Source organism: Nilaparvata lugens, chromosome X, assembly GCF_014356525.2.
Source record: "Nilaparvata lugens isolate BPH chromosome X, ASM1435652v1, whole genome shotgun sequence".
Classification (NCBI taxonomy): domain Eukaryota; kingdom Metazoa; phylum Arthropoda; class Insecta; order Hemiptera; family Delphacidae; genus Nilaparvata; species Nilaparvata lugens.
Genome location: NC_052518.1, coordinates 50,295,043 through 50,317,592, shown reverse-complemented (window position 1 = coordinate 50,317,592; position 22,550 = coordinate 50,295,043).

Here is a 22,550-nt window from a genome sequence, read left to right as displayed (position 1 = left end):
AAATCGAATCCACAAATTGACTTACCATTGAATAATATAAATGACCATTTCGTTTCACACTCTAACCAACGCGACGAAGTTGTCATTGCTAATCATATAGATGATCTTGAAGAGCAGGTTACAAACTTAGATTTACCAATCACTGATCAATTTCATTTCCATCCAATCTCAGAAGAAGACACTTTCAGAGCAATTCAATGAATTCATAGTAATGCTATGGGTGTAGACAAAATTCCTATTAAATTTATCAAGAAGATGTTATTTGCTGTTTTACCAACCATTACATACATTTTCAACAAGTCACTTGAAGAAGGCATTTTCCCTGAAAACTGGAAGTTTGCTCTGGTTCGCCCTCTAAATAAAGTTCCATCACCCAATAAAGTTGAGGATTCTAGACCAAACAGTATTTTACCTGCATTGTCCAAAGTGCTAGAAAGACTCATTCATGCTCAAGTTGTAAAATTTTCAGACAACAATAGTAAGCTTCATAACTTTCAATCAGGCTTTAGAAAATTCCATTCAACTGAGACAGCTCTGCTTCATGTCACTGATGATATAAGGTTAGCTATGGACCAAAGAAAATGCACCATCCTCACCCTATTTGATTTTTCTAAAGCATTCGATACTGTTAATCATACAGTCCTTCTGAATAAGTTGGCTATTCTTGGTTTCAGTCACAACTCGTTAGTTTGGTTTAAATCCTTTCTATTAGGTAGGAAACAATGTGTATCTGACAAAAAGTCAACTTGGAAAAACGTTATGCATGGAGTACCACAAGGTTCAATTCTAGGCCCTCTCCTCTTCACTTTGTATGCTAATGACCTTTCTTCCATTATCAAATTCTCCAGTTTCCATACTTATGCAGACGACCCTCAAATCTATTTAAGCTGTCCCATAACAAAAATTAATGAAACAGTTGGAATAATGAATCAGGATATCAATTTGATAGTGGAATGGACAAAGAAAAATGGCCTTAAGCTTAATCCCATCAAAACACAACCCATTATAATTGGATATTCTCGTCTTATAAACAATATTGACCTTGAATCGATTCACAAAATTAGTGTAGACGGTAATGACATTCCTTACTGTAGCTCAGTTAAAAATTTAGGCATTATTATGAATAATACTCTTGACTGGTCAGAACAAGTGAACAAAACTTGTAAAAAGGTATTCTCAGCCATGCATGCATTGAAGAAAATGCACGATATCCTCTCTAGAAACATTAAATTATTATTGGTTCAATCTCTCATCTTCCCACATTTAATATATTGTAATTCTGTTCTTAATGATATGCAAGTCACTCTGAATGATAAACTGCAGCATTGCCAAAATTATTGTCTACGTTTCGTCTACTCTCTCCAACGCCATGATCATATCACCCCAGCCCACATTGCTAGTTCAACATTGAAGCTTCCCGATCAGAGGCTTTTTCGAATAGTCAAGCTTGTTAGAGATATCTTGAAATACTGTAATCTGAACTATTTTAAAGATGATTTCAAATTTGTCTCTGAAGGTAGGAGGATAGATGCTTCACATACTAGAACCGGAGAAAGTACTTTAAGGATACCCAATCATCGAACTACTATTTTCACAAAATCCTTCTTAGTCAGTGCCTGTCATGCATGGAATACACTTCCTGTTTCTATCAGGTGTATCGAGAGCCGAGCAAGCTTCAACCTGACTTTAAAAAAACATATTTTGGAACAAATGACTGAAACTGTTCGGCCCTAGAACGATCACATGACAACCATCCCTCACCCATTCCACCAATATAAACCTTTAAACCATGTTATAGAACGAATTATATATATATATATATTATATATATATATATATATATATATATATATATTATATAAACTCATGTTATTTCAATTATCCACTGCATACTGCTGTATATTACTGAAATTTGATAGCCCTGATCTACTTTCAGCCTACTTCATTTTATTAATCAATTATCTGATCTTATCTACCTATATAATTATTTTACTTTATCAATTTTCTGTTTTTTTTCTCTTCAATATTCATATTAGTAGATGAAGTTAGATACTTTGGACTGACTTTTTTGCGCAATCTCCCCCCTCCCCACTCCCCCACCCCCTGAAACTCACCCCTTCCCCCTCCCCCTCTCACTCTCCCTCTCCCTCTTATCTTATCTTATCTAATCTCTTATCTTATCTTATCTTATCTTATCTAATCTAATCTCTTCCCCTTGTCCAGTGGTGGTGAGGGGGATGAGAAGAGATATCTTTCTCTCTCTCTCTTTCTAAAAATAGATTTCCCCTTCCCCTTGTCCAGTGGTGGTGAGGGGGTTGAAAAGAGAGAGATATATCTCTTTCTCTCTCTCTCTCTCCCCTTCCCCTTGCCCAGGTGAGAGAAAAAAAAATTTCCCTTTTTGGAGGAAAAATTCCCTCTCTATACTGACAGATTAAAGTGAATCCATATTTCTACATCTAATGCTATACTGACAGATTGCAGTGAATGCTAGATGAGGGAATAAATAATTTCCCTTTGAGGGAAAAATTCTCTACTGCCAAATTAAAGTGAATCTGTATTCTCTACTGTCAAATTAAAGTGAATCTGTATTCTCTACTGTCAAATTAAAGTGAATATGTTACATCTAATGCCTTATAATAATGGTTTGCTTTGCACCTGACTAGGTGCAATTGAGAATTCATTGAAACTTGTGCAATCAAAATTCTCACTCATTTATGATCTTATTAGCTTGAGCGATTAGAGCCAAGTGTGTGTGCTCAATGAAAGTACATCGCGTGCTACGACGCCCACTTCCCTTATCAACATGTTGATGGTATTAACTTAATGGATAAGAACGCGTGCTACGCGCTATCATGATGGTGATGTCAACACTTAATGCCAGTCTCAAGAGAGAGAGAGAGAGAGCAGGATATGCCCCCCTCGCTTCTCGCAAGTAGCAGACAGAGATTGCCAGATGGCTCCATGCGTTATCTCCTATTCTCAAATCACCATATTTCTAAATTCCTTTTTGCTATTATCAACAAGGAAGGCGGGCGGCCTTGTGAAGGTCGGGGGGCGTTGGCCGGCCTTGACTGAGTGAGCGACCAAGTGATGTCAGCTTGTGCTTGTGCGTGCGTGCGTGCGTACAACAAGCTATAAAAACACATTTTCATTTCTTATCGCTCAATGCAACTTGCATAGTGGAGAGTGATTGAGTGCACTTGTCTACACGTACTAGTGGAGAGAAACACATAGGAGGCCTATCACAATTGGCGAGCACTGCATACTCCACAGAGGTTTAGCACGAGCTCAACGCTAACATTATTGATTGTAAGTAAAATTTGTTACATTCTCATATTTTTGTGAAATAACACTAAATTGATTTATAATATATATATATTTGGTTGCAGTTATTAAATATTTCATTGTTTTTCACAGCATTTTCTCACCTCACAACTCGGTTTGCGGTCTCATAAGCAGTTGTGCTCTCGTGAGGGAAACATACCTACATCGAGAAAAGCATAGCCGAGGAGCTAAGCTGGAACGAGGAGCTACCTGAGCTGAACCGAGTCGAGGAGCTGAGAGAAGCATATCCGATTATTTCATTTCGTCAAATCAACACATGTAAGTTCATTTTTACTTAAATTTTCCTCTTCTCCGAGGACAAAAATTGTTCTTTGTTCTCCTCCTCTGTCCTCCACTCGTTTAGCAGGAAAGAAAAAATGAGAGAGGAATCAGGAGAAGGGGTGAGAGGTAAATGTCAACAGTCATTGTCACAATAATTTTCTTTATTTTTAAATTATTATACATACATCAAACCATATCTATGCACAAATCAAATACAGAAAGTAACTTTTTCCTTATTCCTACTGGGAATGAAACATCTAGCTTGATTCTAATTTTATAATTCAAATCAATGTTAGATCCTTCAACATGGAAGTAAGAGGACCTCATTTTTCAAACATGAATCTTATCTTGTCAGTGTTTTCTATCATCAATGAGATAACGCATTTTAATATTTAACCAACCAGTAGCAAAGTTGATGCATTTCATTTATTTACAATATTGCACACATACACTTATATGTTTTGATCTTTCTTTGTCAATCCTGTTCTAAGCCTGTCTCATCTGCAGAATCTCGTAAAAAATTCCAGATAAGTTGATTTAATTGTTCTTCTGTTAAATGAGCATTGTTTTCTATTATAACCTTCTTAATTCTATTGATAGACTGTTTAAGGATTGCACACTCACATTTCCATGAGTCTGGGATATCGCCATTCCCCAAGAATTTATCATATGATGTACCATATAAATCACAAACAAGAATATAATTATAGTTATCACTATGCCAAACTCTTAATTTTTCATAATCTCTCACAAAAGTTAAATATTGTAGATTTGTCCATCCTTTTTCTGCTAATCGCTGCAATATATCTAGGTGCGTATCCAAGAGTTCACTTAATTTATATTGATATCTCATTTTTTCTAAAGGAACAGAATGGTATTCACTTAATTGATTAAAATGTCTATCTATAATGAATTGAACGCACAAATCTGAAGACTTTAACTCAGACTCCACTGATGCCGCACCAAACACATTATCCATCTCAGTACAGTAGCTTGATGTTGTATCAGCAAAGACAAGATCACTAATAACAGATTACCTTGCTCTAGCTTATTATTATTATTATTATTATGGAAAGCACACTCTAGCGATAATTTATTGTACTTTATAGCACTCTACTTATATATATATATATTTGGTTACAGTTATTAAATATTTCATTGTTTTTCACAGCATTTTCTCACCTCACAACTCGGACTCATAAACAGTTGTGCTCTCGTGAGGGAAACATACCTGCATCAAGAAAAGCATAGCCGAGGAGCTAAGCTGGAACGAGGAGCTACCTGAGCTGAGACGATAGCTGAGCTGAGAGAAGCATATCCGATTATTTCATTTCGTCAAATAAACACATGTAAGTTCATTTTTACTTAAATTTTTCTCCTCCGAGGACAATTTTGTCCTCCAAGGACAAAACCTCTCCTCCGAGGACAAAATTGACCTTCTACATCTTACTGCATGCTTGTGATTTAACTTCATCTTTACGATACGGTATATCCGGAACATCCAAGCCCCGCTCTTCTTTCTCACACTCTTCATATAAACAAAACGGTAAATGCATTACTTTTTAAAATGGATTTTCGATAATATATTTGCAATAGACACACTGCAGATAGAATGGATTTTTATGTAAGAAATAACCATTTCTCGCAAAATAGTCTGCTTTATTGGATAATGATTTACAAAAGTCACAATGTAGATGATGATGCTTTTCAAAATACTCTCCTTGAACAGATGAATCTTCTACACAATTAAAAGTTGAATATCTTTCTTCATATTCTCGTAGAATATTATTATTGAAATTCTCATCTTCAATTGTCATATTTCCTTTCCTTCTACAGTTCGGACTGTACCTTGCATGTTCTATTGCTGGTATGTCACTTTCTTCCCATTTTCCCAAATAAATTGAACAAAATACACATCGCACAATGTCTGGTGCAGATGAGAATATAAATCCCTCTTTCGCCATGTTTTCCGCGGACAAATGTGGAGAAGATTTCAACCATCTTTTATCAAAAGATAATAATCTCAATCTTTCATGCAACATTATCTGTCCTTGTGATAACATCGTGAATGCTAATTCACAACTGATTGTGAATTGTACTCCTTCACACACACACACACTATTGCCTATGCCATCCTGATCATTATTCTTTTGTTTTTCAGCATCATGCCGAGGGAACGCAGACTTCGTGGCATCAATTCAAGCGCAGTCCGCCATCGCATCACCCTCGATGACGAGGATATCGACATTACCAATGTGCTTGAGAGCTCAAAACGTCAAGTTTTCGATATAATTAGGGAACATGCGGCACGGTATGATGGGAATGTTAAATGGTTTATAGTTTTAAATGTTTTATTGTATAAATTAGTGGTGCTGGATGACAAGCAGGTTGATGAGTCTGTCTCATCTCTAATAAATCTACATAGTTACTCCAACATAGCGCTGAACGTGCTTGAGAACTATGAAGATTTTAATGAGCATTTTTTCTTGGCTGTGGAAAAAATCCTCTCATCTTTCGAAAATTTCGTAAGACATGGGAGTGGATGGGTGCTAAAGAAAATTGAATCACTGGATGTGAACGTGATTAAATTTAATCCTATATACACATCCAGTTTCATTCAAACACCCCAGTTTTTGAAAAACAAAAATTGTATTATAAATGTCAAAAATCTCTCTGACGAAAAATGCTTTTTATGGTCAGTGCTCGCGTATTTCCATCAGAAGCCAAGAAACTCCAACTTGAGTGTAAAGTATTTGAGCAAGTTTGCTCACACACTTAATATGCGAGGTGTAAATTTCCCGGTGACGACACGCGATATTAAGAACTTTGAAATACTCAATCCGGACATTGCAATTCACGTCATCGCGTATGACAACAAAAAGTTTTTCCCCTTCCGAACAAGCATTTTCCGTACGTGTAAACACCAAATTAATCTTTTAATGCTAAAAGGCGATGCAGGAAAAACTCATTTCTGTTTAGTAAACACCGCGAATGGGAAAAACGGGCTATCTCGTCTTCTCTCCCACCTTTCAAAACACAAGGGTCAAGTACATGTTTGTAATTTTTGTTTCCACCGGTTCATATCAAACAAAACTAAAAATTGTGATGGTAAAGCAAATTTGTTGAAACATATGGAACTTTGTTCCAAGTTTGAATCTCAGCGCGTTTCATATCCTAAACGCGGAGAGACAATTAAATTCAAGAAACTAGGCGCGACGTTGGAGAAAAAGTACACCATTTACGCGGATTTAGAAACATACGTTGTGAATATTAATGATGATGATGATGATTCCGATTCTGATGAAGTTACTCGTAGTTACACAAAGAAAACGGCGCGGCATAATCCTTGCGGGTATTGTTTCGTTGTTATAGATGTTAATGGGGAAATCGCCTATGGACCTGTACTCCATAGATCGAGTAGTTTAGACGAAAAAATCATGGAGAAATTTCTTCAGGAAATTACAGATCTCGGCGACATTTTGTATGAGGATATGAAACGAGAAATTCCGATGCAAGCTTTATCCGAAAGTCAAGAGCGCGAATTTCAAAATTCAGTAAACTGCGGGCTTTGTGCTGAACCAGTTTTAGACAGCAATATTAAATGTTGTCACCACGCGCATGAAACCGGTAATTACTTGTGTGCGGCACATGTTTCTTGTAATTTAACAGCTCGTACTCCGGAGTACATATCATGTTATTTTCATAATTTCTCCGGTTTTGATTCGCATTTTATTCTGAAATCGCTCGGTAAATGTAAAAAAGAAATTTCCTGCATCGCAAATACGTCAGAGAGATTTTTGACACTTTCAGTAGGCAAAATTAAATTTTTAGATTCCTACAAGTTTATGTCTGAATCCTTGGAAGTATTGGTGCGTAATTTGGTAGAAAGTACAGACATGGAAAAGAAGTTCAAACGATTATTTTCGGTGTTTCATGATCCACCTCGCGAACACAGACAGCTCTTGTTGAAAAAAGGAGTATATCCCTACTCATACATGAGCTGTCCCGAAAAATTCGCGGAAACATCGCTCCCTCCCATCGAATGTTTTCATAACAACTTAACTGATACACCTCTGTCTCGCGAAGAATATGAGCATGCGCAAAGAGTGTTCTCAACATTCAAGCTGAAAAATCTGGGTGAATATCACAATTTTTATTTATGTTTGGACGTAATGCTATTAGTGGTAGTTTTTGAATCCATGAGGTCTACGCTTTTTAGCTCATACGGCCTCGATGTGACCCATTTTCTTTCTCTCGCGCACTTCACCTGGAATTGCATGCTGAAACACACTAAAGTCGAGCTAGAATTGATTACTCATCCTGACATGCATCTTATGTTTGAGGCAGGGATGAGGGGTGGGGTGTCATTTATCGGTAAACGTTATTGCAAAGCAAATAACAAACATCTACCCGAAACATACGATCCTTCAAAACCGTCTAATTATCTGCTCTATATCGATGCAAACAGTTTATACTCGGAAGCTATGAGCCAAAGCTTACCTGTTGGAAATTTCAAATTCCTCTCAGAGGAAGAAATTTCCAGCCTTGATTTCACGAATTTGGACAGCAATTCAGAAACCGGATATATAATAGAATGTGATCTCAAGTACCCTCAAGAGTTACATGATAAGCACGCCAGCTTCCCACTCGCACCTCTCCACCAAACGCCGCCGCACAAATTGCTGTCGAACTATCAAACAAATGAGAACAGTCAAACTGGAACCAAAAAGCTCATGAACACACTTTTCGAGCGTGAAAAGTACATTGTTCACTATGTCAATTTGAAGCTCCACCTTCAGCTCGGTTTGAAATTATTGAAAGTGCATCGCGTCATTAGCTTTTCCCAATCTCCCTGGCTGAAAAGCTACATCGACTTCAATATCCGGAATAGACAGAACGCGAAAAATAAATTTGAAATATCCTTCTTTAAGGCCTGTTGTAACCTAATATTTGGCAAGACAATACAGAGTAGTCGTAAGCAAATGAATGTTTAAATTATCACGGATGAAAAACGGTTAGATAAGTACATTTCAAATCCACTATGTAAACGCTGGCAAATAATTAGTCCGAACGTGATCGCGGTTTTCTCTCGCAAGTTGGAACTTAAAATGAACAAGCCTGTCTATTCCGGCTTTTCTGTACTGGAGTTGAGTAAATTCCATATGTACGATTTTTTCTATTGCAAATTACAAAAAATTATACCGTGGGATCGTATAGAACTGTGTATGACTGACACCGACAGTTTTCTTCTAAACCTAAAAGTCGAAGATGTGTATCAGTTGATTAGAGAAAATTTGACCCTTTTCGATACTTCTAACTATCCACCTACCCACCCTTGCTTTTCCATGGAGAGAAATAAAGTTGTAGGAAAGTTCAAGGATGAGACCGCCTCAAAACCTGTCCATAGATTTGTAGGCCTTAGATTGAAACTTTACTCATTTTTAGTATGTAACGAGAATGAAGAACCTGTAAATAAATGTATAGCAAAGGGTGTACAGAGCGGAGTGAAATGTAGAAAACTTAATTTTAATTTATATAAGAAATCATTGTTTGAACGTAGTGAACACATTGAAAAATTCAATATGTTAAGATCCTATAATCACACCATGTATCAGGTTGAATGTGCAAAAATCTGTTCGAGCCCTTATGATGATAAGAGGTACATTGCTGAGAATGGTGTTGATACTCTCCCATTTGGACATTATAGAGTGCCAACACTCTAACTGATTGCTCAGTATGTTCCGTGACAATCATCCAACACCACTGATTTGACTGTTGTAAATATCATGAATATTATTAGATCTAAGCTAGCTTTAGAGCTTCATAGCGTGCCGCGTGTGAACTATCCCACTCGCAAATATGAGTTGAAAAGTGAAAAAGACTTGCTTCAAGCCGACCTTATTGAGATGACAAGTTTATCGCGTTTTAATAAGGGTTACAAATATATCTTAGCTGTTATTAATTGTTTTTCAAAATTTGCATATTGTGAACCATTAAAAGACAAGGCAAGCCAATCTGTATTAAACGCTCTCGAGCCAATTATTTCTGAAAATAAGGGAGTTAAGCTGTTCCAAACAGATCAGGGAACAGAATTCTTTAATTCAAAAGTTGAAGCGTTATTAGATAGATATAGTATTAAACATTATCATGTTTTTACCGATAAGAAAGCCTCCATAGTTGAAAGGTTTAATAGAACACTTAAAGCAAAAATTTATAGATATTTAACTGAACATGGAACCAAAAACTGGATATCACAACTGGACAGTTTAGTTCGTGATTATAATGCAACAATGCATTCATCCATAAGAATGAAACCTAAAGATGTGGGGAAAAAAGATCGTAATCATGTTTTAATGTCTTTGAATTCTGCATTCAATAGACGATATAAATTGAAAAATTCAAAACCGAAATTTAAGCTAGGAGATGTTGTACAAATCTCAAAGAAAAGGGTTCTTTTTGATAAATCTTATAACATAAACTGGAGCGCAGAGTATTTTGTAATCCATTCTATATTCCCTTCTAAACCTGTAATGTATAGCTTGCGAGATCTAAATGGAGAAGTAATTAGTGGTAGGTTCTATGCAGAAGAAATTAAAAAAACACAATTAAATGAATCGGAGAGACAAGTGTATTTGATTGAAAAAATATTAAAACGTGTTAAAAAAGGATTGCTAGTGAAATGGATTGGGTTTTCAACACCTAGTTATATTAGTAAAGATCAATTATTAGATGAAAAATAATCTTTTGTAATCTATTGTAAATATCATGTACATTTATTGTAAATAATCTATTGTGAATAACATGTACATTTATTGTAAATAATCTATTGTAAATAACATGTACATTTATTGTAAATATCATGATGTACATTCGTTGAAAATATAATAGCTCCTCATCAAACATTGGTTCTCATTTCGTAATATAAGAATCTTTTGAACATCCATAATCTGTCTGATGATGATGATGATGTGGAGAGGAGGTGGAGAGTGTTGCCTGCATTCCAATCTCTGGGAAACGCCCCTCTATACATGTAGTGCTCGGTCATTGCTCTGACGGCATTGTTCTAACTATTGTAAAATTTTTCAGTACCTTATCAGATCACGTTCTGTACGTTTGTAATCATGAGTCAATTACCAATTGTTAACTTTGATAAATTAATTACAAATAAAGAAAAGCCTGCATTTTGTAAAAATGGAGAGCTACTACCTCACAATGCAAGAATGTTAATTATATCACCCAGTGCTGGGGGAAAAACAAATCTCTTATTTAATTTAGTATTTGCTGAAAATGGTTTAAAATTTAAGCACATTTACTTATTTAGCAAAAGTTTATATCAACCAAAATATGTTTTTCTCAGCAAGGTATTTGCAGGTTTGAAAAATATCGGATTTCACATGAAAGATGATGTGAGCCAAATTCCCCATCCAAACCGTATCCCTGAATATAGCTTGGTAATTTTTGACGACTTGCAACTGAGTAATGTCCCACAGATAAGAGAATATTTTATTATGGGAGGACATCGAAATATTGACACTGCATATTTAATTCAGAGTTATGGAGCTACACAGAAACATTTCACTAGAGATAATGCAAATATGATAATAATTTTTAAGATGGATTTATTGAGTCTGGAATTACTTCACAGAGATCATGTTGGAGGAGATATGTCTTATAAAGATTTCAGTAAACTTTGTCATACAGTTTGGAATCGTAAACCACATAATTTTCTTACAATTTGAAAAGAATGTAATATAAAGGAAGGAAAATATCGGGATTCACTGGACACGATTCTTTCCGTTCAGTAGAGATTAATTCTTTGTACAGTCATGTTGTCTAAAACACATATGAGGAGGAGGAAGAGGAGAGGAAATAGCATAGTAAATAACGAGAAGGAGAGTTTAATAGAAAAGATTAAGAAATTGAGAAAGGTGATCAGTGACAAGCATAAAAGCCTGATTAATTTTGAAAAACGAACAGAGGAATTCAATAGGAAAACTCTTTCGCCATTAATAGAACCTATAATTGAATTGGGAAAAACCAAATCTAGTTTGCACTCTAATCATGATTTCACACCTAAAAAGGAAGAAGTAAAAGAGGAACAAGAGAGTATGGATATTGATGATATGATGAGGAGGGGGATGAAGAGAGTTATGAGAGTTCAACAGACAATTTTTTAAGCTCGACTAAATTTGAAAACAGTTTACTTGGTTCTAGCAGAAACGATGATGTGCTGTCACAATATCTAAAAACGTTTCATGCGGAAAAATTGAATAATTCAATCAGTTATGGAATTTCATATAATTGTAAAGATGACGTGTATTATATTGGAGATCAGCAAGTAATATTCGATAACGGTTATATAGATATTAATAATGGAAGATTCCGTTTAACACATGGTCTACTTGAGTTATTATTCAGTGCGAGACCAAACTCAAATCTTTATAATCAGAGAGATCTGGATAAGTATAAAAAAATCTTAACACTTACAGGCATACATTTAGATCGAAGAGGCTATGTTAAACGAAATCAGGGAATTAAATCGCAAATGATTCAAAAGTTATTTCCCAGTAAAAAACTTAGTAAGAAGAAGGGTTGGGGTTTATTGAAATTTGCAAAAAATAATTCTAATGATAGAATTTATCAATACTTTGATAATTTTGACGAATTAGTGGGAAGATTAAATTTACTCTATTCCTCAAAAGCTAGTGGCAACACCGGGCATGATGTGAAGATCGCGTCTATAATTGAAGAGCTAAAAGAAGCAAAATTAATTGTTTAGTGTTACGATGACTCTACATCGATTCGGACGAATTGATACGCCTAGTGCTAGCGGACCTGTTGCTAATCTTACATGTGATATTGACTCGATAACACAGAAGATAATCGAATCGATAAATCAACAAGGAATCAGCGAAGCTGTGAAATTTTATTTAGATTCACAAATAACCAAACTCGTTTCGGAAAATACAAAGAATATTGGAGTGAGCATAATTGAAAGAGAACATATTCTAAGTACATTACGAAATTTCAGTGCTAATATTGATAAAGCTATTGCAGAGAGAACTCTAAATTTAGAATCCGCTCTAGCAGAAGTGAAAACTTTAACAGACAGCTTTTCATCTCAGTTGCTCAGTATTAACAACGATAAAGTTGATGAAGCTTATTTAGATGAGAAATTGAAAGCCATATCGGATAAAATTAAGAATTTGGAGGTGTTGGACAGAAACTATCTCAATACTAAATTAAAACAACTTAGTACAGAAATTTTTACTAAAGTAAATGAAACACATCCATCATTAATTGATAAGCAATATTCAGAATCTGCTTTGCAGAAATTGACTAGTTCTTCATTAACAAAGGAAGAGTTTGAAAAACGATTATCTGAGTGCAATAAAAGCTAATATTATGGAGGGTATTGAACAATTCATTACAAAAGATGCTATTGCTATTCTAATTAAGCAAATTGCCGAAAAGTACGGAACTAAAAATGATATAGGAGATTTTATTAAGAAAAACGAGATGGGAGTAGCTGTGAGAAGCGTTCGTGATGAAATAGCTGAGGCAATTAAAAATTCGGAAGAGGGTGCTGTCATCAGACTGCAATGTTCGGCTCCATTCATTAACAATCTAAATTTATTCATACACAGAGTGGCCCTGAACATCGTATCCAAATACGCCCAGGTTTCTTTTCACATGAACTGGATTGAGGCCAAACAACATAACCTTACAGAAAATCAGGTAGTGCAAATTATTAAAGAAAAAATGGATTTAGCCAAATATAAAGACTTTATATTGGGGCCGAAAACATAAAATCTTGTAAACAGTTGTGTGAGAGAGAGTGAACGATATGTTGTTTCAAATTTCAGTCTAGACATTTTTGACTATGATTGATTGTGGTGTGAATTCATTTCCAACTTGATTGAAAATTAAACCAATTTAATTCAAGTTGATGTATTGATTAATTAACCTCAGTTAATGTTCAACCATTGAGTTGAAAGGTAATGAAAAATGGTATGTAGGAGAAAAAAGCAGAGTTCGAGGAAACGGGGTAGAGGAATCTTGAGTTCAGCGGCAAGAGTTTTTGAAGGTGTGTCAGGTTTGGCAGGTAATGTGACATCAACTATTTTAAATAAGGTAATTGATAACCTGGGAGAAGAATATCATATTCTGGGATACAAGTATTGCGGGCCGGGCACCAAGGTTAATGAAAGGTTAAAGAGAGGTGATCAAGGTATAAATTCATTAGATAGAGCTTGCAAGATACATGATATAGCCTATACTCAAAATAGCGATAATAAAACTCAAGCGGTAGCTGACAGAGCTCTAGCAAACGCTGCATGGGACATTTTCAAAAATCCTCAAACACCCCTGGCCGAGAAAGCACTTAGCTATCTTGTTACAAACGTTATGAAAGCTAAAGCGGCGTTTGGTGGGTCTTTGAGAAAGAAGAAGAAGAAGAAGAATGAGAGGAGAAGTTATAGTAACGATATTAGACGCAAAGCTATAGCTCAGTTGAAACAACATATTGCAGGAAAAGGATATTATTTGAAGCCTCACCCACCGCTTAGTGGTGGCAGACTTCCACCCCTACCCCCATCATCATATGGAGTGAGTTTATTCCCTCAAGTTAAGAAACGTAGAACAACAAAGAAGAGTAGGAAGAAGAAGAAGAAGGCATGAATATTGAAGGAGAATTGAGTAATTATGATTTGATTGATTGGTCAAAATTATTACAGATTCAGCTAAGAGGAATATATATGCTAGATGCATTACCCAAAAAAATTCTAAAAAACGAAAATGCCATTGTGAATTTAGCAAGGGAAAGCGAGGATGGTACACATTGGGTTGCATATAAGAAAGTTGGCTCTAATGTATGGTATTTCGATCCAATTGGAAATTTACAACCGCCATACGAATTGGACAAATATTGGAAAAAAGAAAATGGGGTAAATATATTTTATAATGTGGAGCATATGCAGCCATTAAATAGCGATTTTTGTGGTCATCTCACGTTATTGTTTCTTGCAAATCAGTTGTAATTAAGTGTTTGTGGTGAACACACAAGATGGTAGTTATTACATTACGATCTAACACAAGTAACCTCTATGAACATTTACAAGAAATTATAGAAATGGACAAAAATCGTGAATGGGAAATTGGATTGATTAATTTTTCTAGTTACAATAGTATTGCAAACGTGAACAAAGGAACAAATTCTAGCTTCAAATATGGCGATAAGTTAATCATGTTGGATACCGGCACATATGAACCTGAAGATATTATAAAATCTTTAAAGAATAAATTGAATATTGATGGGAAGAAGAATGAACTTATTATACGTGCAAATGCAAATACTATGAAGATTGAAATTTATTCTGATAAGCCTATTGATTTAACACGTTCTGATTCAATTGCTAAGATACTCGGTTTTGATAATGTTGTTTTGCAAGCAAATAAATGGTATTATTCCAAACATTTGGTTAACATAACAGGCATTGACAGTATTCTTGTTGAGTGTAATTTAGCATGTGGCAGTTACTTTAACGGAAAAGAAAAACATATAATCTACAAATTTTTGCCAAAGGTTCCTAGCGGTTATTTAATAAACGAAGTACCCTCTCCAATTATTTATGTACCTTTGAATACGCATCGAATTCAAACTATTAATGTAAAGGTAACAGACCAGAACGGATCGTTTATTGATTTCCGCGGAGATACAATTACAATTAGACTGCACATACGTGAAAAACAAAAGTAATGGGATATCTTGTTTTTAATCCGCGTTCGAATAAGACCAATCAACTCATTAGAGAAAAAGTTGCGTTAGCATCAACATCTACTAAAAGCAATAGGGCATTATCGGCTAAAAGCGCGAGATTATTGGAAAAATTAGGTTTTATAGTTGATTGGCGAAATGTCAGGCGCAGCAATTAGTGATATTCTGGATGTGGAGACAGAGCTTCAGTTTTATAATGAAATAACCAAATTCCAATTTCATACTCATACAGTTTATTCGGGACAAGAAATAAAAAACTCTGATGAAGCTCGGATAGGAATAAATTCATTGGATGTGTACACTTTACCTTGTAAATCATTTATATTGATTGAGGGAACGGTTAGCTGCACAAAACCGGCAGCGCCTGCGATTACAGTAGCAGGGGAGGCAACTCAACCAGCTGGTGTGCCCGTTGTGGCAGACTATAAATCAAGCAGTAACATAGTGGGCAACCTTTTTGATGGAATATGATACAAATTAGCAGGTCAACAAATTTCCAAATCAAGAATTATTGGTTTAACTTCTACAATTAAAGCTATTCTTGTGAAGAATGCATCTGATAAAAACACATATCATTTAGCTGGTTTTGACAGAGCAGGATATGAGCTAACAGATAATAAATTCACTTTCTGTGTGCCGTTGAAATTAATCCTTTCATTTTTTGAAGATTTTCAAAGAATAATTTTAAACTTGAGACAAGAGCTTGTATTATTGAGGTCGCCCTCAGACCTCAATTGCGTCGAGTCTGCAACCGGTACAGAGGTTAGTGTAAAAATTACTAAGCTCCAATGGCGGATGCCCTACATTACTTTAGAAGATCATGTGCGATTGAAATTTTTGAGACTGCTCGATGCCGACACTCCACTGAAATTAAGTTTCCGCCATTGGGAAATTTGTGAATTACCAAATTTGCAAAATTCACTTGTTCATTCTTGGTCAGTACGCACGACATCGAATTTTGATACTCCAAAATATATTATAATTGCATTTCAAACTGATCGAAAGAATAAAATTAAAAAATCAATATCTAATTTTGACAGCTGTGATATTTATAATGTTAAAGTATATTTGAATAGTGAGTATTATCCATACAAAAATCTGCTAGGTAAGAAGGAAGTTTTATACCGGATGCTCCTGGATTTCGCACCCTCGTACTATAATCATTCAATCAATAGCAAACTCGGAACAGAAATCGATTTTAAAACGTTTTGTGAATCAACACCGCTGATTGTTGTAGATTGTTCACACCAACCAAGTCATTTGAAATCATCGACAGATGTTCGTATTGAAATGGAATTTAATAGTGCAGTACCTGCAAATACTTCCGCGTATTGCGTTTTAATTAGCGATCGTGTGATGGAGTACATGCCTCTCACGAGCATGGTGAAAGAAGTTCAGTAATTTGTTGATAGAGTGCATCACTGCATGCAATATTATATATAAGGTGTGTACTGCGCCAAATGTAAGCCATTATCAGTTTTACCTTTGAACAGGAATCATGTCCTATTCTTTGTGTTCTGATATTTTGGACAAGTCACAAACTCGGACTGTTGGTATCCAGTGCGATCTCGATTCTGATATTTTGGAGAGTGAGAACAAAGCTGAAACTCAGTCGGTACTTTACGATATCGAATCTGATAGTTTCTATTATGAACCAAGGAGAAGCAGTACACCAATCCAGAAGTCATGAGAGGAGGAGAAAGAGGAGGTGGAGGAGCAGAAACGTGAGGAGGAACAGATACGTGAAGAAGGACAGAAAGGAATGGACAAGCAGACGTCTATGAAAATTGCTACTGTTGATCTTCACTGGTTTAAACAAACTTGTAATCAAATTATTGTGAAAGAACTTGCCATAATTGATCAGTTTAATAATTATGCCGTATTCCATTTCAAATCACCATTTGCAAAGACAGAATTGAGTGCAAAATTGTATAACGATGTAACATGGTTAGAACGTCACTATCATAAAATAAAATGGGAAGATGGAGATTTGGAATACAATGAGACAATGATTCGTGATTACCTCGCAGGTTATGAGAAAATTTTCACAAAAGGAACTGAGAAAGCAAAGTTTTTAAGAAGATTGCATTCTAACGTACAATGCATACCGGAGGACTTTGTCAAGCCCGATTTCAGCTTTTTCACCACTTTGTGGTGTTATGATGCATGTAAGATACATAAATATAGACCCGATGGAAGATATGCTTTATTCTCTGCTCAACATTATAATTCTTTGCTGTTTAAAAAAATGTATCAAACAAATAATTTCTTGTGCGAAAACAATTGAATGCAAAGTATGAAATTGGCACCGATGTATACGAATTCGCAGAAAAGAAACTTTGCACGTTATGGATTCTTCTACAACAGAAAGGAATTACAGTGTGTTTATTGCTTGCATGCATTGAGACTGCATAAAGCGCGTACATGTTGTCTGTCGTCAATTATTAATGAACAAAGACTGTTTAATTACTCTATAATAGTGCCTGCCTACACATAGTTTACTACTCAACAACATGGATCCGAGAAAGTGGTTAGCTGCTGACAACGAATTGGAAGTGAGGTTAAAAAACTGCATAGACTGGTATGATGAGTGTGAAAGTGTAATTAGGAAATCAACTCCTGAAAATTATAGTTTGGCGAAACAATTGAAAGACATTTTTCTAAGCACAGTTAATTTGAACGATATAAAAGACTATTTGTGCTATTACCGTCCACATAATTTGTCCATAGATAAATTGATTAAAATTGAAGATGAAGTTATGTATTGTTGTAAACAAATTTTTAATTCAGATATTTCCTCGAACATTTTGGTTTAGTATCAGTGTAGACTTGATTGAGTGAGGACGCGAGATACGCCCCCCTCAGACACAACTGTTACAGCTAAGTGCACATTCCTACCTTATCAAGAGATACGCCCCCTCAGAGACAACTGTTACAGCTAAGTGCACATTCCTACCTTATCAATTATAGTTCATAGCTTGATCTAGGTCATGCAGTGTTTTAGCTTTGCAAAATTCAAAAAATTAACTCGCCTCTTGATGTCAATTTCATTCAATGAATTTGATTCTATTGCAAAAAATATTAAATTTTCAACAGGATTCCAAGGCGATGATGTTGATCTAGCGTTAACAAAAACAGAAAATGTACATTTTCCAATTTTATCTGAGATTTTTGAACTGCTCGATATACTAGATACAGGCCATCTACATTATTGTAGTGCAAATGATTTCTTAACTATTGTTACAAATTCCGATGAACTTTGGAAATGCTTGTATGACATTGCAGATAAAAAATGTAAAAGATCAACTTAGATCATTGACCTCTCTCTGTTAAGACATCAATAGAGCTGATACCCCAAGTGATATAGGTCTGAGGATATCTATACCTATTTTTGGATATGCTTGTTCATTCTAAATTTACTATAGATATTCTCGGAGAAACACTTAAAAAATAAAGCCTGCGGTTTGTACAGCACATAGAAAATTTCAATATAAATTTGTGAAATTTTTCTTAACTGTCAGGTGGAAAGCAAACCAATTGTATTAATTTGCAATCAATTTAATTTTACAGTATAAAGATGTAACAGATTCACTCAGTATAAAGATGTAGAAATATGGATTCACTTTAACTGACAGTATAGGAAGGAATTCATAAAAAGGAATTTATGTCTGATTTTTGTCATGGCTTTTGTAATAGCAAAAAGGAATTTAGAAATATGGTGATTTGAGAATAGGAGATAATGCATGGGCCCATCTGTTTTTTCCACCTAGTAATTTGCACAATCTTTAAGCTTATGCGAGAGACAGAGAAACGATGGGTGTATCACTCTCTCTCTTGTACCCTCCGAATTATTCAATTTGCAATCACTTTAATTTTACAGTACAAGTTATTAGATGTAACAGATTCACTTTAATTTGACAGTAGAGAATACAGATTCACTTTAATCTGTCAGTATAGCATTAGATGTAGTAATATGGATTCACTTTAATTTGACAGTAGAGAATTTTTCCCTCTCAAAGAGATTTTTTTCCCTCATCTAGCATTCACTTTAATTTGACAGTATAGCAAAAAGGATTCACTAGTACAGTATAGCAAAAGGGATTTTTTTCCCTCATCTAGCATTCACTTTAATTTGACAGTATAGCATTAGATGTAAAAATATGGATTCACTTTAATCTGTCAGTATAGAGAGGGAATTATTTTTTCCTCAGGGAAATTATTTTTTCCCTCACTGAGAGAGAGAGAGAAAGAGATATATCTCTCTCTTTTCAACCCCCTCACCTCCACTGGACAAGGGGAAGGGGAAATCTATTTTTAGAAAGAGAGAGAGAGAGAAAGATATCTCTTTTCATCCCCCTCACCTCCACTGGGGGAGGGGAAGAGATTAGATTAGATTAGATAAGATAAGAGATTAGATAAGATAAGATAAGATAAGAGATTAGATTAGATAAGATAAGAGAGAGGGAGAGGGGAAGGGAGAGGGGGGAGTTTCAGGGGGGTGGTGGAGTGGGGAGGGGGGAGATTGCGCAAAAAAGTCAGTCCAAAGTATCTAACTTCATCTACTCATATTGATAAAAACTTTTACAATATTTCCATTAATAAATAAATCCTTAGTTTAAATAACGAAATTAACGTTTTGGTAGAGAGTTAGTGGGGAGGATATTTTTAATATTCTTTCCAAAGAATGGACATTGATATGTCCAAAGCTCCGCCAATTTATGTAGATGCATAACAATATGATTATTATCTATAGTTATTATATTACAAATTTGCTTTTTCATATCATATACAGTTCAATAGTTATTTTCTTAGTCTATATTATGTAAATTCATCTATAACTTTGCTCTATTGTAAGCTATTGTATATAAGTGTATAAGCCAGTATATATTGTAATCTACATAAATAAAGTACTCAATCAATCAATCAATCCCACAGCCTCCTCCATAGATGTCAAGATGAAAGAATCGGCTTTTATTTGAGTGCTTGGAGCTGCTTCCAGTCCTGGTCTTAACAGACAGCAATAGTACCATAACTATCAACTCTACACCAACTGTCCAATTAAATTGAAATAAATTCCACCATATATAAGAAATTTCACAGCTATCAAATATATAATAAATTTTCAATAACAATAAAAATAAAAATAAATTTAATTCTGATTCAATTCTATAATTCCATTTTCTAATTTCATTCTACTTCATTTTGGATTTCTAATTTTAAATCTCCTCTTTTCATTCAATTCATAATCTACACCTTTCCTTATCCATAACCCACTCGAATTTGAAATCCCCCGCTTGAAATAACCCATCATGGCCCACCAACTAATCCCATAATGCTCCTCCAATCAGTGCGCCTCCATTCATCTGTGCTCTATGGTCTACACAACATCTCTACCACGTCTCTGTGGTCACGACCGTTAGAATGTTCAAATCTGCACTTCACTTCCTGGTTTATTTACAAAGGGGGCCCAGCCCCTGAAAATTCTTGATTAGATCAGGTCCTTTGTCTCCATTAGACCAGGTCCTGTGTCTCTATTAGACCAGGTATCGTTTAGACGACCTAGTACATTCAAAGCATTCCATCTCGTTTAACCCAGTATTTCGATTGTACCAGGTTTTGGAGCTTCATTGTAGAATAGAACCTGGTATAATCGAACACCTGGTCCAATCGAGACACTCCCGCCTAGAGGAGTCAGTCAGTGATAAACAAGTGAGTGATAAGCAGGACGTTCAGTGGTAAAGGAACATCAGCCATACCCGTTTTATTTGCATATGAATAAATGAATAAATATTGAAAAATAAAAAACACTACAACAACCAAGTTGTACCATTTGCTAATGATGCCAAGTATCTAGGTATGACCTTGGATGCAAAGCTTCGCTGGAAGGCCCATGTCAAGAAGAAGAGAAAAGAGCTTGGAATCGAATATAATAAGCTGTATATGGCTGAAACTTCATCCTTTCTTTCCGAAACAAAGTGCTTCTTTACAAACAGATATTGAAGCCAGTAAGGACATATGGTATACAAGTTTAGGAGTGTACCAAAGACAGCAACATCAATGTCATACAACGATTCCAAAAATAAGATGCTAAAAAGAAATTGTGGATGCTCCTTGGTATGTTAGGAACAGCGATCTTCATGGAGACCTGCATGTTGACCTGGTGTCCACTGAGATCCAGAAACATGAAAAAAAAGATGCTAAAAAGAAATTGTGGATGCTCCTTGGTATGTTAGGAACAGCGATCTTCATGGAGACCTGCATTTTGACCTGGTGTCCACTGAGATCCAGAAACATGCAGAGAGGCAGGAGGGGCGACTGCACCAACATGACAACGTCGAGGCGATCCAGCTGCTAGACAATGTTGGGTTGGTGCGGAAGCTCAAAAGAAGAAAACCGTTTGAACTTGTGTATTGCTTGTTCAAGTAGTGTCCAGTGGAAGAGCAGAGCAGTGATTAAGTGAATCTAGCTTCTATAGTGAAGTCAATAAGTGTACATATCAATTAAACAATAGCAGTAAGAGTTTCTAATGCAAAATTCACTGTTCAATTTTCAAGTAGTATTTTAGGATAAAAAAATAGCTCATAGCCTTTATACTGGATGGCTATAGTATTGACCAATAGAAAAATCTCTCTGCTTAAAAACTGATTTCTTCTCATGGAAGGTGGTAAATAGTACTGATTTAATCATCATAAATGTATCGTATTGCAAATCTAAATATTATAAGACTATCCATTTACCACTTTGTGGCCTTCTTCCATTACTGTCCATGATGTAAACTGAATGTATAGTGAGTCCTTAGATGAGATGATCAATGAAGCTTAAGTCCTCATATTGAATAAATATCCTTATTGTTATCCTGAACGATGGGTAGAACACTGAACTACATTTCCCCATCGTCGCTCATTGATTGATTGATTGATTGATTGATTAGCTGCCTTTATTAAAAACCTAGGAGGGCGAAGTTAGGGCGCAGCCGGCCCTCTCTTACACTTAACCCTCCAATACAATTCTAAGTAAAACTGAAACACTATACAACAAAGATTATAAGATAAAATAAAACAATTTACAAAATAATAAAATTTTCAAATAGCGAATGAAAGAAAGAAAAAAAAAACAAAATTTCTTTCTAATTTGAATTAGTGAAAATAATACAATGAGAAAAAGAGAA